Here is a 5,939-nt window from a genome sequence, read left to right on the forward strand (position 1 = left end):
AAGTTTCGCTGAGAGCAGGTGGAAGTCCCTCTGTTAGCGTGCGTTTGCGACTTGCACTGATAACATCTGGGGAATATGGCAAAGAGGGCAGACATGATTGTGACATCGTTGTGTTTGAAAGCGCCTTCATGGGAAATATGAACATGGCTGAGGTGACGACATCAACAGAAAAAGGAGAAAGGAAATGGTGAATGCAGGTGAGGAAGGTCAAGTGAGAAGAGGACGAAAGAAAAGTTTTAGTTAGGGTGAGAAGTTTACCATTAAAAACTGTTTCTTAAATGTCATTTATTTTAAAAATAGCATACATTTGTTACCCTTAGAAGCCATACTGCTGCGGTTCAGCCTGTGCTTTACTTATTTTATTAATATTTATTTGAAGCTGATGATAATTTCATCCTTGATGAATGTTTAATTTCAGACACCTTTGCATGAAGTGCAAATCACACCAATAAAATCACGCAAAAACGTGTTTAAGATCACGACAATTAAAAAATAAAAAAATAAAAAATTACATTATATGTTTGAAATCAAAACTTCAATTCCAGAAACAAAAATGTAAAAAAATTGAAAAGCAAAAGTAATTTTCAGAAATCAAAATTTTATGTTAAAAATTTAAGCAAAATAAGATACAGAACAGGTTATGAATGGAGATCACTGATTGGATAAAAAAGTATGTTCACCTTTTTAATGGGAAGTTATTTGGCATTCCGACAAAATATATTTTTTAAGCTTCTGGTCAAGTTTGGTGATTGAATAACCAACTTTTTACTGCTAAAAACATCCCTCTGCTTTCCCACTTCTTCAAAACTCAGACATCATCATCCAATCAGTGATGTCCCATAATATATTCCAGTTTCTTCTTTACTCTCATTTCTTGAACATTTCATTTTGATTTCTGGAAATTACTTTTGAAATTATTCTTTCACCTTTTAGTTTCTGGAAATGTGTTTTCATTTTCTAAAATATGAAGTTTTTTTTTTAATTTGCTTTTTTAATAGTGGTGATCTTGAAAATGTTTCTGTATTTGCACTTTTGGGCCACCGTACAAAGCTAAATATGCATTATCAACCAGACTTTTCAAGCTCTTCTGTATTAAACACACAGAGTAAGCCAGAATTACCATGGCGTTTTATCTCTATGCTAATTTCTTTATCCTTGTATTTCTAAAATAAAAACCCTAACTTTACTTGACAAGACTCGTGCAAAACAAAAAGATGAATTGAAGTTAGTGTGGGAAGTTCGGAGGTGCAAACATGCTAAGCTGTGAGTGTCTATATCTGCACAGATTCTCCTTTGAAAGTTACACCCAGTGTGCATCTGTGTGCCAGAGAGACTTCTATACATGTTAATTCTCCTTCATTTCAAAAGCTCCTCCAGAATATGTTGTACGCCCCCTGCTGGGTCAACCCAGTCTAGTTCTTTCTTTGAATTATTGAATATCCCAGAGGCAAAGAGTAAAAGGGAGATGGATAGAGACGGAGAGATGTTCTGGAATACTGACGTACAAATAATGCAAATTTATTGATGCTTTTATGCCTGTTCTCCATCGCTCATATCTGGACAGCATTATGTTTGTGATGCACAGTAGTTTTTTATGCTTAGGCACCTTCTAAATGCCTCCTTCTCACACATGCATTCTTTTTTTCCCTGTTATTCAAATACCTGTGCATCAGTATTTTACCAGCAGTGAACATTCAGTTAGATCCTCTGAACACCTTCTTTGTCTTTTGTTTGCTTGAGCTGCATCTCCAACAGGGGGCGCTTTAGCGCTAACATCTCTGCCACATTTATGCCAACTCCTTGCCTTGGCACGGCTGTCTTTGTTTTTATCTTGTATGTGTCCCTGGGGAGCAGCAGGGATTGGTACATCCAGGAGATGAATCCCTAACTACCCCCCCATTTCTGCCCACCCCTCTTTTTAGCCCAGCCCTCCTGCTCTCTTTGTGTCTGAATGGCAGGAAAGCACTCTGGGTTGGTAACGCATTGCATCAGACGCTGAGGGGAATGAAAGCGAGAGTTACAGGGATACACAGCGAGCAGAGGAGAGACGGCTTCAGAGAGAGGAAGAGGAGCAGGGAGGAGGCTCGGTGTGGGTGGTGGTGTGGAGGGGATCAGGGAAGGCGGGGGGTCATAAATTAATCATTACTATAGACAGCTGAATGGATGTATTAGAGTCTGTCGCTCTCATTAGTTCAGTCAATTCTTTGCATGCCAAGTGGAGTGCACAGTATGTGTTTTTTATATAGCTGCTTTCATTTCACTAATGGCCATAAAGTCATGCATAAATAATATTCACAGTTTAGTCCAACAGACCTGTTCTGTTTTATAAAAACAAAAATGTTTAAGGACCTCTTTTAATGACAAAAAAATCGGAAAATTCCTTACCTAACAAACCCGACTGAACAAGTTTCTAAATTCTTCCCCCTCGTCTGCTCTCCTCCCATATTGTCTCTATGTCAAGTGACAATGAGACGTTAACTATCTCCTAGGCAACAGACTCAGACTTTTGGTGTTGGGGCACATTACCACTGCAGGTCAGAGAGGAAAAGTGCTTCACACATCAGAAGTTAAAACAACTTTTATTAAAGTTAGTTAGTTAAACAACTATTTTAAAATAATAATTTAATAATAATTATTTTAATTAAGGTGATGCAGTTTTTTTAGCCGTAATAACGATTAAAAAAATGTTATTTTCTAGGACATAGTTTCTGCAGAATGGAAATTAGAAATTAGTCTCTGAGTTGTGGACGAGATTCCCATCATCCATCTGTTCTCCTGCTAGCTTACAGCCCTCACAAACCCTAGCTAACATTATTGATGCAACAAAAATGGTGAGCAATACCAGAGTTATCCAGTTTTGAGCCAGAAATCAACACGGAGAAGGAAAACAAAGATGTTCATGGATCTGTTTGTTTACAAGTGAATGGATCAGAATGAAGAGGAGCTGGAAGCTTGTGGCTTGCCGTAGTAGCTAGTACCTTACACTTGCAACATTTTTTTACCAATAAGAAATACTCAAATTAAATGTCATTTTTTTATATATGTTCTCTATCATGATAAAAATGCTAAAAGAGCATGTTAAAAACATCAGAAACATCATGGTTTTCTTTGGAGTGGGTCTAAATTAAAAAACTTGCTTTTTTTTTTTTTACTTGCAGTAATTTCTTTTAGATTGTGTAAACATGGGACTTGGATAAATTGAAACCAATAAAATTCAAAATGTTTAAATCCACGTAACTGTTTACCTGGCAGATATGATTAAGGTCTTAAGGAAAAATGGGTGTGAGTTCCTAAATATAGCATAATTACAGGCTAGAAGACATCTGACATGCTTTAAGTGGAACATATTACCCGGAGATTCAAAGTGTTGAATGAACAGCCAGATTAGATGTGTAAGTATTATCCGGCTGTCTGAACGGTGGAGAAGTGATTGGCAGAATAAAACTAGTCCTCATAACTCCACTTTAGCAGTCACTTATCAATTTGGCTTTTGTGCTGAAGGTTTATACAGCAGCTCATTGACTGACTACACATTCTGTGAGCCATAAAATTGGAAATGCACCTCAGGGGACTAATAAGTGTTGTCAGACCAGGATGTAGGAGGATGCATCTCCACGTTTTCTGAACCGCAAAGAATGACCAGACTCACCAAATACCAAAAAGAATTATCTTAAGTTAGCAAGGAATAATCAAATACGTTTTTATTTTCTTAAAAAACTTGTGTGGTGCTTTATCCAGTACAATTTTAGCATAATTGTGAAAGTATCATGCAAATTTTAGAAATTAAATAGGAAACTTTTTGACTACAACTCTTCTTGACTCTAAGTAAAAAGATAACTGGAGTCATTTTTAGGTGCAACCATTAACTGTATAGGACAGATGGACTGGGTGAGTGTGATGTCATCCATAGAAAATGGCTTACTTGTGGCTCCAACAAAATAAAGTCAAATCATCTGCCAATTTTTTTGTGATACGGACGTCACTGTTGGGGACAGATGACGTCACACAGGGCATGTGATGTGTGTTCAAGAACACACTAATTTGGCATTCTTGAACATAATTTTAGCTTATTGTGGTCATACTGGATTGCCACTACCTGATGTTACCTCATGTATTCACTAAAGCTGGGTTGATAAAGTTGTTTAATTGATCTAAATCGATCTAAGCTTAATAGATCAATAATTGATCCATAAAAGCAGACATTGATCTAAAGCATGATGCTAATGTCCGCTAGCTTGATGTTAACATATAATGGGATTTCCTATAGGACGACTAATGCTAATGCTCGGTGGACCTAAACATACATTACTGACTAAATGTATATCTTACTCACATGTATGCATTTTCCAAACTCTTTTAAGGATATATATTTTTAAAGTAAACATTTGTGATCTAAAGCATTGTTTTTTTGCTCATACTTTCTTCTTCTTCTGGAATAAAGTGTAATGCTATAGCACAATCGCCACCTAGTGGCCAGACTGAAACGCCCTCCAGGAGAGACAGAATAATTGTTGGAGCTTTTCTGTTTGAGAATCAATGTAACACTGTATGGAATAAATAATCTCATTAAAATTTTACAAATACATTTTACAGTATGTGAACTATATCTATATATATGTGTGTGTGTGTGTGTGTGTGTGTATATACAATATTTTTATATGAATACATGCACATACAGTATATATATATATATATATATATATATATATATAATTTATAAATGATGAGAGGAATGTTCGATTAAAAAAAATCCAAAGTTTGAAGCCTCTAAGTCTTAAATTTTCTAACTACGCCCCTCAGGGCAATTAGGCTGATAGTAACAAGGCCATTTAATCTTTAGCTATAATTACCAGACGGATGAAAGTTTTAGACAAAAGCTTAACAACTCTGCTTGAAATCTTGGAAGGCTTGCATCATACCGGTAGTCATTTCCTCCTTTGAAAACATGCTCTATAATTGTGAGAATAAAGGGGGAACTAGGTGATGTGCTCGCCCCCTCAGATTTCTCCTGTTACCTGATGAGAAACCACTGCGAGTCTGTGAGAGCCATAGAGAAGGAGGGGAGAAAAACACACGGATCGATAGGCGGGGTGGTGATACATCACAGAAGCAACCTGCGATCGGATCTTCTTCCTGTTTTTTTAATTAGGCCAACAGATATGAAGTAAACGCTGGCTGCAGCTCTCATCGACGTGCTTGTTGAGGTTAACGATGTTGGCAACATTTTAGTGGGGATTGGCTCGATTAAAAAGTTCCGTTAATCTTTCTGCAAAACTTTATTGACTCTAATTTTAACTCCATATTTAGTTTTGTTGTCTTTTTCCGTGCGCAGTTTGTGTCCTTGAGCTTTTTATTGTGAATCCAATGTTAGTGCTCAAACATTGTGATAGCAACACTGCTTAAAGCCACCCACTAGGGGCCACTGAATAATACATCAAACTTAGAGCTTCCGCATTATGTTACTTTTAATAGTGTTGTGTACTGCAGATTGTGTACACTCACCCCAAATTGACAGCGCCCGGCACAATCCTGAGCATCATTATTCCTGTTCGGTAGATATTTGTTTAGACGGACTAAACTCAACACTTGTGTTAGGAATTTTTGGCGGATGTGTGTACACGATGCTCACAAGAGCTTACAAAAGGGTAAACATCCTCCACGATGGTGTGCAGGCACCAGAGGAGTGTCTGCTCGTGTGCGGTTGTGTGGGAAGGAAGGAGCTCGCATCGGTGCCGCTCTGGTGGCAAACAGAACATTTAAGGTGGAGATTACCAGATAAATCCCCCAGATTTGAGCTAATCTTAAGAAAATGCCTTCATACCAACTTAGCAGATACAACTGTATTTACAGTCTAAACACTCTTATCACTCCGTAGGATTTAGATGCTTTTTATAGTGGAGATAAAACCCTGTGGATAATCCATGTCTATTGATAATTGT

General features: G+C 37.2%; 1 protein-coding gene across 4 annotated transcripts in view; it reads left to right on the forward strand.

Annotated features, from left to right (window-relative positions):
* Positions 1 to 5,939, forward strand: part of LOC112163194 (mediator complex subunit 13L) — an 83,842-nt gene that overhangs the window by 58,269 nt on the left and 19,634 nt on the right. The window lies entirely within an intron of this gene.

This window comes from Oryzias melastigma, linkage group LG12 (assembly GCF_002922805.2).
Source record: "Oryzias melastigma strain HK-1 linkage group LG12, ASM292280v2, whole genome shotgun sequence".
In the NCBI taxonomy this organism is placed as follows: Eukaryota; Metazoa; Chordata; class Actinopteri; order Beloniformes; family Adrianichthyidae; genus Oryzias; species Oryzias melastigma.